General features: G+C 41.6%; 1 protein-coding gene across 9 annotated transcripts in view; it reads left to right on the forward strand.

Annotated features, from left to right (window-relative positions):
- LOC105207535 (protein turtle) overlaps positions 1 to 13,696 on the forward strand; it is a 306,264-nt gene that overhangs the window by 124,284 nt on the left and 168,284 nt on the right. For all 9 annotated transcript variants that reach the window (XM_039449815.1, XM_039449817.1, XM_039449814.1 and 6 more), the window contains exon 3: positions 11,748 to 11,787. The gene's annotated coding sequence lies outside the window, so the exon portion shown is untranslated. The remainder of the gene's footprint in view (positions 1 to 11,747; positions 11,788 to 13,696) is intronic.

Consider the following 13,696-nt stretch of genomic DNA (forward strand, 5'->3'; position numbering starts at 1 on the left):
CTCGTTTCCCGAACTTCGGCGTAGACCGCGAGTGCACACGAGGCCAGCAAAAGTATGCCATTAATTTATACATTGGACTCACGCGACGCGCCTCTATTTCCGGATGCTCCTTTTATTTTCTCGCGCGTCACTGATAATCTTTTCTCACCTTCTCCATCTGCGACCATTTCTCGGGCGCACGCTTACTTCTGGAGGTGACGATCGATAATGCCCTTATCGGACGGCGTGTGAGAGTCTTGCATCGCTTGCCGTAATGGCCGGAGGTCGATAAAATGGCATACCGTTGGATATTGGTGGCTTAATAATTAACATTAATGGGATAGGATCTCGCACGATGCAGGAAACTTTTTTATTGACGTCGAAATCGCACGCGTCGAGGATTAAGGATATTTTATTCGCATATAGAAACAATATTACGGAACTGCGTCACTTTTCGAGTATAAAATAATATTTTTGCAGTAGTTTAAACTTTTGAAAAATTTATTTCTCGATTGGAAACGTTTATTTCTCATCTTTTTTTTCCATAAAATATACTGCTCACAGTTTAATGAAACTAATTATGGTTTTACATTTTTATGAAATATTACTACTTTTTTCTTGGTCTTTATACCCGACTGTTTACTTCTAATTATTTATAAAGAAGCAAAATTGAAAAGGAACATTTTTTTATAAAAAATGTGGTTTTTTAAAAATTATTTAAGATAAAAGACTGAAAGTTTTATTGAATATTATTCACGTATCAAAATATAATACATGTTTTTTCCAGAATTTTTTACGCGCTAGATTTTTTATAAAAATATTACTGGTCTACTGTGTGAAGATAAAAATTACATTATATAACAAATTTCATTTTTGTCATAAAGGGTCATTCTTTAGTAATTAAGATGCGTTGAATACGAATATGGCCTCATAAATTATCTCTTAGATAATATTTTCAAAAAAGAAGGATTTGAAACTTCCAAAAATGTGTTTTTAGTCATTTTCATAAAATCGCGACGCATGGACCAGATGTTCCAGTAACTTCGGGAAGGTCTAATTTACTCTTATATGGTAGCCTTATTGGATCTGCCATTTTGAATTTTTGAAATCTGATTTCAGATTCATAATCAACGACCCAAAAACATAGAAGATTTCATAGAAATCCGTCAGGTAGAGAAAATGTGTCTCACCACAGGGGGTTAATGAAATTATGATCGGTCGAAACGCGACAGGAGGATATCGCCAGTGTAATAAAAACTAATCTTATATGATTCACGGGGTATCTCTTCTATTGAAAGAAGAAAAAAGAATAATGGAGCTCACATCTTGTTTTTCTACAAAGAAAAAAAAAAGAGAAAGTAAACGCGGTTTCTTGGCTCTCGGGTGGACGGCCTGACTGGAAATAGGGTGGGAAAATAGGAAATCGGAGACGCTCGATTTCATTCGGTATTGGTTGCTTCTATTTTCTTTTTCAACCTGTTCGGAAGCTGGTAAGTAACACTATCGCGGGCCACGAGTGCCGTTTGTCTCTCCACGGACGCGCAGCATAAAGCGAGTAGTTACCGTTACAAACGTACTTGCTTTCATTTCACAATTACTTCCTTTCGATTACCTCACTTACTGTCTCCTCGTCTTTGACTATGCTTAGAGGCATTGAGCTAAAAATAGCACGCTGTCGCCAACGCTCGGCTTTCTTTAGCTCTCTCGGTACGTAATCGCAACGAATGAGCCAATAATCGAGCCAATCTCTTAACATTAGTTTCTTATAACGTTGAGACGCGTGACTCATATAATGAGTCTTATCGGCGAATCGCGAACACGTGCGCGGCTGAAGTGGAAAGCTAAACTTGGCAGCCCGCGAGATACGTCTTCGTCTTTATCGCACGTATCGCTTGATCGCCGCGAATCGAAGTGATTAAGTCCTCAAGCTGACGTCACGGAGCGAGATTGAAAAATCATGTGGAGGCAATTGCGATTTCTACTTTTCGCACTTCATTATCGCGAGACTAAAAGACTGCGGGAGGGATGGGAATGATTGAAAGGCACGCGACCGATTTCATTCACGTTCGGTTATCTTCTCTTATTCCCGCGCCGTTGCCTAAGGGGAGGCAGACGGTCCACCGCGACAGGAATACGAAGAAAGCGGCGCGTTCCCGGATGACGAAGGTTATGCGAGGGGAATGAGAATCCTGCCGTGGTATTAGCTAGGGAATTTTCTATTTCAGATTCCGCGAATCCATTTTATCTTAAACTTCGTAATTCCATACCGCCCGCCGCTCTTCCCCCATGCACCTTCGAGGCACGAAGGAATTTACCCTCGCGACTTTTCTACCCCACTGGGTATTCCCTGCCCTCGACCTGCCTCCGTTCCTCGCAGCGGGGGAGGGAGGCGGCGGATGGACGTTTTTATATTTTTCCAACGGCCAGCGGGAGCGGCCGCTGCGCCGCCGCCAACCAGGATTTTCCGCCCCCGTGATATTGGACAGCAAAAGTTAAAATCGTCCGTGCACTCTCGTGCACGCGCTAGCGAAGTGAAACGGCTGCTCGTTTATCTCGCGTTTTGAAATCGCGCGACGCGGAAACGCTCCGGAGTTAGAGTACCACGAGACAGGATAATCGATCGTGAACCTTTCTCGTATTCATCTAGCCGCGATTAATATCAATTTTGATACGCGCACCCGTCGCAACAGTTTCAAATACATCTCTTTTAATGCGCCGATATAGTCGCATAATAAATCGTATTGACGGATATATATTGTGGAAGCGTGTAACGTGCCAAAAAAAAATAAAGAACGTCATCCATCAGATGTATGAATTTGTCAGAACTTTGCATTAAACGCTTTCATTGTTTCTATAGTCTCCTCATTAAAACGATAAAATCTAATTTGTCTATAATATTTTTACACACGCATAAAAATATACACGAGAAATGTATGTGAAACAAGGGAGCCCTGCTCTATCCACGTGAATACCGTTCAGGGGTGCAAAGTTAAATCGCTGCGCGAGTGAGACGAATTCGGTACTCCAGGAATGCAAGAAAATGTGCGGCCTGCATCTCCGACGGAATAGCTGCGGCGCCGCTGCATTCTTGCCGCGGGAGGATAGGCGCGGATAAAAAAGCAAGTTACGAACGCTCCGAGGAGCGTGAAATCGTTACTATCACGCTGCCATCCGATGACGACAACGGCGCGGGCAACGCTCGGTTTCCGGTTTGCGGGTGCACAAGAGCGGTAGCGTCAAAGCGTACGGACGGTCGGGCACACGAGAATGTACCTGCATTTACACTTAGATGCTCCACAAACACGCTGAACCTATTAGCCTGTACATTTGCCGGCTACGTCGTCGCCGTGAATTGATATACACGGATAACAAATGCGATCGCATGACTGCGATACGGAAACGCGCCCCCGTAACGCGCGGCTTTGTTAATATGTAAATATTAATAACGTTTCGTCAACGCTGTACTGTATCGCGTAGACGCGTCACTTTGCTACTCTTCTGCGGCGTTTACATCGTCGAAACTTTCCTTTCCCACCGGTATTAAGTTGATATATGTTAAATTGATTAGCAATTTAATTTGCGATATTACATTTCGAGTTCTGCTTATCAGCTGCGTTTGAAAGGCAAACATGCGGCGCGCAATTTAGGAGAACTTGTATATAAATTCACCTAGGAAATTATTACTGAGCACTCCGATTTCTACCGGTTAGTCGTTTTTTCCCTTATAATTTAAATGTTAAGTTGAATGTGAGCTTTTAGGAATTCCTAGCGCTTCCTTCGGCATCGACGGGCGAAAAGAAATGGAATTAAATTGCTTTAATCAACGAATAGGGACGAGAAATGGATATTTCCTTAGTTGCGTAACAATGTCACGATGATTTCGTTGCTTCACCAAAGAGCTTGCGCATCCCTTGGGGGCCTTCAAGATCTCAAGTTTCAGCAACATCCACGTTGGGAAACATTGCCTTAGGTAGTCTATAAACATGGCCGACGTAATGGTCGCTGTATTTACCCTCTCATAGCGCGAGATTAATAACGTGGTTGATGCATATACAGCAACGTTGCACATGCGTGTGACCTTATGATTGTTATATTATGATTCCAATAATTCATATCGGGCAGATTTACGTACTGCCCATTATGCCTGCATATAACGAGCCAATTCTTACAGCAACATACTATATATACATCAATGTTCGTTATTGAAACGAGAATATGGTAGCAGCGAAAAATTCATAGCGCATTAATCTCGTTAATAGGAAAAAAAAATAACGCTCGATCAATGAAAAAGATACCGCTTGTTGTAAAATAAATGTGCATATTTCAAATCGGGAAAACACCACTATTTGAAATTATTCCAATTCTATATTTATTAATACGATTAATAAATAATTTGTGTATATCACCATAAATGATTGAAATATTAAACGGCTGCTAAATGTATGCGCATATTAAATCCGCCGGTATAAATTGTTATGAATAATTTAATAATATAATAATTTTCTCCAATCTCCGTTAGCGCAAACTTTATTTCGTGAAAATCGCATATTTTTGCATTTGCGAAGCTATAAGTTTGCGTTACCGGGTTTCCCTCTAAACCTGGTAGAGTCCCATATGTGTCTCCGTATTTATATACGTGTCCCGGCCGCACCGGCGTTAAGTAATGGCCACATTAGACCCCCGCAGTTGTTCAATTTTCGCGACGCGTGCTGTCGCATCTTTCTGAACAATTACGTACGTTCGTACGTGTGGAGGTGAGCCCCGTACCGTGAGACGCGTCTCGCCCTAAGTCAGGTCACGGCGGATCTCGCGATAATACTCCGGGTACAGCCGGCATTAACACCCCCGCCTTTGCGGAAATTAATTTCCGCCGCCGCGTTGTCAAATTTTCGCGGCGACGCTACGTGCGTTTTGGGAGTCGACGGGGTTCTGCGCTACCTTCTTTCCGCCGCGATCCACCGGCGTGCACCGGATTGCCTGTTACACAGTGCACACTCTTACGTAACTCCCGCACTGTATCACACCCTGCGGGCGCTGCTGCATCCCTCGAGAGGCAAAGTTTACTCTGTTTTTGCGGAAATCCTCCCGCGAGAAGACGTGTGCGACGTAATGCGCGACCACGCTAAAATTAATTCAAAGTCACAATAGCGCGGGAAGAATCGTAAAATTTTATTTCAAGATAAGCGACTGAGAGCTATCACTTGTAGTAAGTGTTATTAAATCGTTTTCACTTTGCGCTATAAATTACGCTTTGTTAGAGCATTTTACCGTACTAACGAAATTAACGGTCAAACGGATACGTTTGCCACTCTGCGATTTCTCTTAATAACGGTTGCTCGATCAATTAAAATTCCGGCTTGTCCCCTCGTACAATGATTCACGATTACCATTGTCGCAGTTTATTATCGTTACGTCGCGACGTAGTGTAAACGAACCTTAATTTACTCGCAAGCGCACGCGGAAACAACCTCTCGTTGCGAAGTCCGTAGATGCTGGAGGCACGGAACGGGGATGCTAAACGAGGAGGTGGTGTCATCATCCTCGGTATGTACAAGACTCGGCAGCGATCCCGACAGAACCTACTCTTCCTCTCCCCTCCCCTCCCCCTCAACTTCTACCCCCGACGACGTAATTGAATCACGCTACGGACCGTCGAGGCGTAAAACGTGGATTAAATACGATGCATACGTAGCACCGAATCCCGTTCCGGAGAGTTGCGCCGGCTCGCAACGAGAGAATGTCGCCGTTGAATGTTGCGTCTAGTGTGTATGTACACTGGGAGCCGGTTATACGCCGGGTATTCCGATGGACACCTGAATACCCGGTCCGTCACCGCTAATTTGTACACTTGCGACCCTTTTGAAGACTAATCCGCGGGGAATTGTACATCCGGCTAACCAAATCGGTTGCTATCGTAACCCTTCGCACGGCGGGGCGGGGGCCTCGCACGGAGCTCGCTGAAATTTGCAATGCGCAAACGATAACGAAGGCACGACAGAGGGATCAGTTTTGAAGCTCTGCAATCTATTTATAACGTAAACGCGCGTCTGTTTTTATTCCCGGCCGGCGTTCTTTGACTACGCGCGCACTCGTTTATTTATTTCAGAGAGAGAGAGAGAGAGAGAGAGAGAGAAAGAGAGAAACGCTGTTCGTGATTACACGATGCCGTGTGGGCGATCACACGACGATGGTTTCAGCGTCCTGACGGACGCAAATTGAAACGGTGCGACTCGCGCAATTTCTCCGGAAGGTCGAGGACTTATCGTCAATCGCTCGTCGCCGTTCAGTCGCGCGATACGTTACTTATCTTGTTTCTCCTTCGCTTTCTGGACGTCTCAATTTCGTTAAACCATGTTGTATCCTCTGGCGAAGACGGCGGATAACAGTGATGCGGAAAGGAAGCCAATAGGAAATTATGGGCACGAGAGAGACAGAGGACACGACGAGAGCAAGGAAACTTGATGAAAGAATAGAATCTAAGTTCGATTGTGCAAATCGAATTGCTCTTTTACTCCATTGGAGCTTTAGCGATTCCCTTTGTCGCTCTTTGGCATGATAAACTTGAAAGTATTTTTAATTTTATTTCTCTCAGTGTTACTTCCTCTCTTGTTTTAGCGCCCTTTGTTTAATTTCGTCGATTTCGTTTCCAATTGATTTGTGAAACTACTGTATATAATTATAAAAGGATAATTACATGAACTACGACGAAGAATTAGGAATCTATCCGTACGTGCTTAGTTTTTCAACAAATAATATATAATTTTATGTCCAATATTCAGAAATTTTATATATAATATAGAAGAATTAAAAATTTTTTAGCTTAGATCTTGTAATATCTTTCATAATTTATATTCTAACAGCACAAGATATCGTGTGAATATTCTAGAATATTCTAGATATCGTACGAATATTCGTACAATATCATAATATCGTACGATATCCTGATATTCTATATATAATATAGAAGAACATTACAAATTTTTCAGCTTAGATCTTGTAATATCTTTCATAATTTATATTCTAACAGCGCAGGATATCGTATGAATATTCTAGAATACTTTAGATATCGTACGAATATTCGTACAATTTCATAATATCGTACGTGTATTTATCACGATATTCATTAGATCTCATGTGCTGTTATGGTAAGTCTCATCGTTAATTTGTAATTCGGTTTTATCGCAATAATTTTATCGTAGTTTTAATGAAATCCAATGTCGGGTTGGATCTGAAGATCGACGATTATCTCTAGATTATTATAATCCACGGAATTCTCGTGTGGCCTTAACCCGAGGACTTTTGTGAAATTTATGAATGTCGGTAGTATTTTTGGATAATTCCAAGGGTGAAAGAAAAACCATCAATCTCAGAGTCCCAGTTCCGCTTCGCGGCACGAGTGGCGATGGCCGGAGCGACTCGAGGACGAGAATCTCTCCGCCCGATGTCGTTTATGAGCGAACTGTTCTCAAACTGTTTTGTAAGAAAGATAAATAGGTGCTTTTGATAAAACTCGACTGACGCACACCCGTGCCCGAAGCGCTGAATTTCATTATCGTGCGAGTCCTGATTTATCGCCCACGCCCGCCTTACTCTCGACTGGCTTCTCTCACGCTCTCCTCCCCCCCCCTCCTACCCCTCAACGATCCATTTCACAAAACGCAATAACAAATCGCGGACAGTTTGCGTATCCGAGGATCTCGAAGAATCCCACGTAACTAGCGGTCGAAGCGTCGATTTCGCTCGCAGCAATAAAGATCATCGTTTCCGAGAATGGCGTTATATTTTTCAGGCTGCGGTCACCACAGGTTTTTCGAATTTCCGTCGCGCTTTTTTCCGTTTCCAAAAATTTCAGACCGCGGTCGGCCGTCAGATGCAATCGCCGAGAGAGCATTCGCGCGCGTTGAATAATCAAACGAAAAAATTGGCTCGCCGTAAATGTCCGTGGGATACCCATCGCCATCCTGCCCAGCGTGAAACGCTTCCCCTCTCTTCCACCTTCCCCTTTTCTCCGCACTATATACCCTCATTCTCCGCATCTTCCGACGTTCTCTCATGGCCTGTCATAAAACTTTCATAACTTTCGGTATTTCCAAGAGCGGGGCCTTTTACCAGTCCGCTCATGCGAGTCGCTGGATACGATTCTCCCCTTGCCATCATTTTCTTTTAAGTAAAAGAACGATGGTAGGATGAACAGGACGTGTCAGGGATAAAAATATCTCGCGGTTAACTCTCGAGGCTTCGATACTCATAATTTAATACTTCTTACGAAATGGTGCGTACCATCGTAATTGGCTTTTGATCTTCAGCACATTGGGTTAGCCGTAATCCGAACTGATTTTTAAAGCTGTAGCACTTGAAGTTCAAGGTTGAACCTTTCGGATCCAAGTCGCTGCTAAATCACTCCAACGAAGAGAAACGTACAAACACACGCATCCGTGTGTACTAAGCGCCGCACCGATTGGCTTTTGTTATTTAGTGTTAGAACCCCCTCTATCATATTTTCGATGACACAGCAGCTCGGATCTGGAAGATCTGCTTTAAACACATTTTGAGCGGTGACGCTTAGATTTGGAAGGGAAAAAACTTGTGTATCCTCTCTACAATTCCCTTAGTACGTCATTAGTCACGGAGTTGTAAGGATCGAAAGTGCGTGCTAACGTTATCATTAACCCAGTATGAGTAAATTGTCAAGAAATCCGGATTTACGAAAAAGTTAAGATAAAAGTAGAGGTGATTGGATTATTTGTTATTCGAGTCACGAGTGTACGTTAAAAGAACAATTAAGTTAATTTTATTGTGTCTTTAATGCCAGAGAAAGGAATTCCACACTGCCTGACGCAAATTGGCGTCTAATTTCGGAGCATCTTTATTTGTAGTTTTTGGATAGTGATGAGTGCTTTTAATATGAATTTTGGATAGTGATGAGTGCTTTTAATATGAAATTTTTATGTATTTTTGTGTTTTTCGACAGAAATTATATTGACAAAATCATGGTCGAGGCAGACGACAGAAGTCAAAACAAATTTTTCTAATAAACTATTTTTTTTTATCTATGCTCTAATATATATTTTATTAAAAAAAAAAATAAATAAATAAAATAAAAAATGTGATATTATTTATCTTTGTGAGTCGACATTTTTTAATACGTCAGTTTTAATTAATACTAAAATTATTGTAATTATTACAAATTGTTAATATTTATCAAAGAATTTATCATAGAACGATAGAAGCATTTTTTCTTATTTATTTTTATCAAAATTTCTTTCAAGATTTTCGGTCATAATGTTTAGTTTTAAAATTAAAAAGATTACTCATTTTAATTACTCATTAAATTATTTATTGTTTTATTAATACGAACGTGAAAAGATTGATGTTACTCATTTTATTTCGCAAAAAAATTGATTATTGTTTTTGAAAGTTTGTGAAACCTTTTTTAAAGTTCAACTCATGAGCTGTTAATTTGTTACTAATAAAACCGTTTTTTGTTTATTTGTGACACAAATGACTTTGAACAAAATTTATTTTTTTTCACATTTTTTTCCGATTCTTTTTTATTTATTGCAAAATATCTTTTGTGCTACGACTTTTGCACCAGAAAATTTTTTATTTTTCAAACTTTAAACGATCGATTTAAAAAATAATTATCTAAAATTAATGAATTGAAATCGATGCATTACATAAGATATAAGCAATAGAAAATGCTGAGTTAGGATCAGAAATATAAATTTTACCATTTTTAATATTATTCCGATTAAAGTTTCGAGATATTGACATAGCTATTGCCTATTTTACTATTCCCCTATCGTCGATATCGAGTTTTTTTTACAAATATTTATCTTTGCCGCGGGAAACCGCAAAGATGGGATGAACAAGCTGTTCAGCGTGTACGAATCGTCATTGGCTGAGTGGTTTATAAATTCGCAAATAGCTGCTAACAATTCGTGCCATTCAATGCTGTGACGCAGCGTACTGGTAATCATTTCAAATGCACCGCCCGGTTGTGTCCGGACAAATATTCCGGCGAAGTGATCGTCACACCGAACTCAACAATAAAGTTCCGATCAACGGCAATGCTAAAAATATTGGCTTTCCTATTACGCTCAGAATGCTCCGGAATGGCGACATCGTCACATGGTACGCATTATTGGAATATTAAATTTTTAATATTCATTAACGAGGTACAACGAAATCGGTATGTGTGCATATTGATGAAATATTTATCGTGCCTTATTGATTAATATACTTCACATTTTTCGAGCGACGGCAAACATTGGGAAATGGAACATATTGTTCCACGAGTCTCGAAAACGGATGAAAGGTGACCCATACCGACAAAGCGCAAAGTTGGATCGAATAGCCGTGGTATATGGTTTCTGTCGTTACTGTTGCAACTGCCGTAATACCTCTTACGGCAGCAGCCGTCGCTCTCGCAGCCCATTAAATAACTTCGTGTCTAGAATATCGAAACGGAGCTACGAACGAGCAGACAGAATGATCGTTCCCACTCGCGTATGTCGTATACAAGAAACCATACCTCACACTAGGTTGTCATTAGTGATTTGTTTGTTTGTTTGTTTTTATATTTTTTATTTTTTTATACAACTCTTGGCGATAAATCGGAATGTAATTTATATCAGATCTCTTTCCGAACAGCATTGCACGTAAAGCACCTAATTCTCTAAGTATTGTTATTAAGCTTTTTTTGTTTATATAAATATATTATTGCTATTTACGCTAATAATTTTGTATCTCGAAGCAGGAAGGAAATGTAATAAATTAAATCGTCGCGAACTTTTTTACGGGGTAATATTTTAGAACCTTTTCTTCCTCGCGTGCGCCCCTCCCCCTTCACCTATTTTCGTTTCATTACGAAACCGAAATGAGTAGCGTCGTTTCATTGTTACACCGAATTCCCGCTGATTGTGAAAATACAGAGGGCGGTTAATAACTCCGAAAGATCTCATTTGCTTGAATTAATTTTGGAGCCGGCGTGTGCCACTTACCTCCTGTAAAACTCTTCCCCTTTACGGGTGCGAATAACGTGCAAAAGAAAAACACGCCGGCTCCATTCACCGCTTAATTAGCGCTCTTCTTATTTTGCGACATAGCTTGTCGTTGCTCTTAATCGCGTGGGATAATATCTCGAGGGTCGACTTTTAAACCGAATTATGTCATTTTGCAATTTAGCGTTGCGATTGATCGCCGAGTTACGTCGTCCCCGAACGTGCTTCTCTCGGCTTCGTAGTGTCACGGATAAAAATACAATTTGACTCGTGACTACGTAGCCGATGGTTACTGGGCTGGGATAACTTAAAAGTTATCCGGTACTGACCGCGCAAGATGAGAAGCGACGGGTTGCAATCGGATAGTTGGCGATTTACTGTAGTAATTACCAAAATTACTGCGCCGCATAATGACGGTAATTATCGCCATAATTCGCGGTAATTGCCGCGGCAATTACTCGGCTAAAATCGACGGAAAGGCCGGCAGGTGGTTGCGTTGGTGACGCTCGCCTTTCCTTCCTTTCTCCTCGGATTTCGTCCGTCTCCGCCTATTGATTTTGATGGGAGAAAATGGGTGAAATATTACCGCCCTTATCCCCAGGGTCAACAGATGTTGCTACCGTATCGAAATTCCAAGACCAGTTTCGCACTTTTCGCGCGTAACGTCTCGTCTAAAAGTTTCGCGTGTGAATGATTACCAATATTAAAAGTTCTTCAGCTTGCGATCTTACGATGTTCCTAATCTTAATTATTATTCTGTTGCAGGACTGAGCCACGAGGAGAGACTTGATATCTTCCACGCACGGTGAGTTATCACCATTAATTTACACATTTGCGCATAAGATGGGATGATGAAAAATCAAAGAGTCGTTCAGTTTTTGATGTATTTCTCATGTTTTCGAATTCGACGAATAACCGGTAGAGAAAATGACTCTTAATAGCCGCGACAGGTCTTGAGGGTGAAAATTGCGATATTCAGACGCGACCCGTCCTCCGCATCGCTCGGGGATCGACATCTGCCTCTTTCTTTTCTCTTCCTAATGACTCGCGAAAAATTTCAATGCGTCTCAACGGCTCGCCTTTTCATGTCGAATAATATAAATGACGGTCGACGCCGTTGGAAGGCTAGGTCGACGCGACGCCAGCTGTCGAGACGCTGCCGAACGAGAGAACGCTAGGTGAACTATCTAAATACGCTGGTCGCTTCTGGCAACCGGAATGATTTTGTATTCATCATCTTTTGTGAAAAATACCGCTTTTCGAGCACGAGGCCACACGACGCCCGGACTAACGCGACCAGATAGCCCGAGGACATGCGTCAAAGTTGTAGGGGAAATTTATCACGGAAATGACGTATTCTTTTCTTCACTCATGTCACAACCTATTTAGTTTCCCTAGTTGCGCAGTGACAAATGGATGAGCTTGAACAAAGATAACGTTTAGCTCGCTCGATATAATTTGTAATTTATATTAATAGCCGCGAGACTACAAGGATTATGATATCTATCGAGATATTCCTTTTAATTTACAAATTAATTTAGTAAATATAGAGAAGAGTCGCTAATACTGAGCTAATTCTTCCTAAAGTGGCATCCCACGTGATTTTCGAAAACTAAACTGTTAGAAACGTGATCTGCTTGGACAATTAAAGAAATAAAAATCTATAGTTCACATTCATAACTTTCCTTTCTGTTTTTAAAATCTGCTAAAAACGAATTCTTGGAAATAAAATTTGCACGATTTTCTCTTGTAAATTGCATAATGCATAGTCGAAACAATAGGGAGTTTATTATCGATAATATTAGATCATTTTGTAGTTTCCTGTTATGCTTACATCATCTGATAGAAAACACTTTCTAGTTTTGGTGTTGTTTTCAAAGTTTTATCTTTAGCCTTTATTTAAGAAATATTACCCAAACGCAAAATGAGGTGGCAGTATTGGCGACTTTTCTCTATACATGTTTCTCTATCACGTAATAACATTTTCGTGCGAACCGCATAATAAAAGAACTATTACTTCTTACATGGTCTTTTTGTATGCTGCATGGCAAATGGTCGGGTGCAAGATACATGCAGACGTGTAAATAAACGAAACTGTTCTGAAATAGAAACGGATGGAGTAATATTTATTTCAAGTTTTGGGACGTGAAATGTGGGAAGGACTCGCCTACGAAGAGCGAGGGATCCTGCATAGGGTAGGATGGCGACCGGCGCGGTGGCGGCGCCATCGACGAACGTATTCGGCGTCCTACGGAGACGGATTGCCGTCCTGGGATCACGCCACCGGATGGCATCCGCAAACTTGCCTTTCTGCCTGTATCGATTCTCCAGCTAATAAAGTTTGTATAGGTGCAAAAGTTGCGAGAGCTCACGGCCGGCTGTTTCCCCCCGTTTTCTCGCTCGAACTTTCGGAACTTTAGCCCCGCGCGCCGCACACGATCCGCGAATGAATTTGGATCGGACCGGTTAATTTTTCGACTTTTCGACTCCGCGCGCCGAATGAATAGTGATATCCGACGTTGCTTTATTACAACGGCCAGCGATAGCACGGGAGTTCCGGCAACGCGAAGTCGCGACTTGGGCGGGCTTTTAATGAAAGCCATTGTTAGCCCCCGTTCCAACTTTAGGCTCGAAAATTCTGCGCGCGCGGATTCGCAGCCGCTTGAATTTCAACCAGCGCGTAACTCCCCAACCCCCATCCCCCCCAGAAATGA

Source organism: Solenopsis invicta, chromosome 5 (assembly GCF_016802725.1).
Source record: "Solenopsis invicta isolate M01_SB chromosome 5, UNIL_Sinv_3.0, whole genome shotgun sequence".
Lineage (NCBI taxonomy): Eukaryota > Metazoa > Arthropoda > Insecta > Hymenoptera > Formicidae > Solenopsis > Solenopsis invicta.